The sequence below is a fragment of the Acyrthosiphon pisum genome, chromosome A1 (assembly GCF_005508785.2).
Source record: "Acyrthosiphon pisum isolate AL4f chromosome A1, pea_aphid_22Mar2018_4r6ur, whole genome shotgun sequence".
NCBI lineage: Eukaryota > Metazoa > Arthropoda > Insecta > Hemiptera > Aphididae > Acyrthosiphon > Acyrthosiphon pisum.
In genome coordinates, this window is record NC_042494.1 from 87,352,989 (window position 1) to 87,355,364 (window position 2,376).

Genomic DNA, 2,376 nt, shown 5'->3' on the forward strand with positions numbered 1-2,376 from the left:
AAAAAAGCTTGAAAATTTAATAGAAGGCTCCTAGTATATTGTTTCAAAGGCAGATGAAAAATATTAAAAATCGTTAGTCACAGTTTTTTTTTATAAGCATTTAAAGTTCAAAAAATGACAAAATATGGAAAAATCACGAAAATTTGCAAATTATTTCGAGTTATAAATTCATAAAAATTTTTCTTTTTAAATCTAAGATATGAAAATGTAATACAAGATTCCTTATAATATTATCTACCTTTATCAAACAAAAAATATCTATAAGAAACTCAAATTAAATTTTTATGGGCGTTTGAAATTCATATTTTTACAACATTTGATATTCACTCGATTTCTTACGTAACAATTTTCTTATTTTGTTGTAATTAAAAAACGAGTGACTGTAGAAACTTGAAAATTTCACTGAATGTTAATATTAGCATTTTATATATACGATAAAATTTTTAAAATAATTTGACTCTTTTTGAGCTGTTTACGGACATTGTAAGTTTTCAATTTTTTTAGTTTTTTTTTTCTATAAATATCAATAAAGTTTTATCTGTTGGGCCAAAAAGTGTATAAATTTAATACAAAGCTCCTGATATATTGTTACAATATCAGTTGAAAAATATTAAAAATACATAGGCACAATTTTTTTTTATAAGCATTTAAAGATCAAATTTGGACAAAATTTATCAAATTTTAATTTGAAAAATTATTTTGTAGTTAAAAATTTATAAAATGTTCAATTTTTGTATCTAAGAATTGAAAATTTAACACAAGATTCCACGTAAGTAATTAATACTGTTACCAAAAAATCTAAAAAATACATTTACGCAGTTTATTTTTATAGTCATTTTAAGTACAAATTTGGACGAAATAACATATTAAAAACCTAGAATAACTATTTTAGTTATTTTGTTATGATTGTATAATATTATTCTTGGGTACTTATACTTGAAACTTCTAAAGTATACTATTATATATCTATGATAGTAGGTATCACGGTTTGTTGTTGATGTATAACGCGTTATAAGTACCTCATAGATATTATGATATGATTAATTTGGAATTTATTATAGGTACCTATTATAGGTCAATTAATATATATATTAATAATATAATATTATGTCTTATACCTAGACTGACATACCGTCTCCGCTCAGAATCCTTTTTCTTATACAATGATATTATATCATTGAATTCAAATTTAATACCATCCATTATACAGTGACCCACTTGTAAGCTACTGTACAGCAGAGCGAAATCCACTTACCCGCCTTTTTAATTTTATCGTGTATAGAAAATTCTAATATAAACAACCAGTGAAATTTTCATGTTACTACGGTCATTTATTTTACTGTTACACCAAAAACCAAAATCAATTTTTGTAAAAATTCCCGTTTGTCCTTAATTTTTTTTTTTTGTTTTTCCCGGTGCTTTTGAAAATTACTGATAATTTTGACCTCCCCAATGCACCAACTAGATTCACTTTCCCGTCAAACAAAATTTGAGGATATTGATTAATTAGTGAACGTAAAAAATATGGTATTTAAAGTTAAACTTTAATTTGAAAATCTAAATGAAACTAAAATTGTTTGGATTTTTTATATAGAATTTTTGTTTTTAAAACTAAATGAACAGTCTACTTTATTTTTATGTTTAACTTAAACAACCGCCATAATATTTTGTTTTATTATTCATTGTTATAGATATAACCCAGTACACGATGAATTAATTGGAACAGCTTCAAGTGACGGTCAAGTCCTTATTACATGTTTAGCTGGAATTTCATCATCAGCCGTTGAAATCGAAGACATAAAAACAAAACCTTCCAATGAAGATAAAATAGTAGCGACGTGTGATCAACACGAAGATTCTGTGTATTGCGTTGAATGGTCCTCTGCAAATTCATGGATATTAGCTTCTTTAAGTTATGATGGTCGCCTATTGCTTAATAAAGTGCCAAAAGACGAACAGCTTAGAATTCTATTGTGAAGGAAACATTTTGCATTACTGTTTTCTTTAATTATCAATTGTATAGGAAAATTATCTATTGTAAATAAACATTCAGTTATTATTAAGAGTTGAATGATTTCTATAAATTTTAATTCTAATGATATGGAGATGTATACACATATTACAAATATAGGTATATAATATGCATTTTACACACAATTTTACAGCATAATTTATATTTATTGGCTTCAAAAAGCTAAGCATGTCTTATATTGTAGTTTTCACCATAGTTCGTTTGAAATGTTTCTCTTGTTACCCAAAGTTTTAGTATAAAACTAGTTACCACAACTTATAAGCAGTATTCGGAAAGTCAATTTGAAAATTTAATTTGTTTGACGTTTACATTCAACCTTTTTATTTTAAGTAATATACTATTTT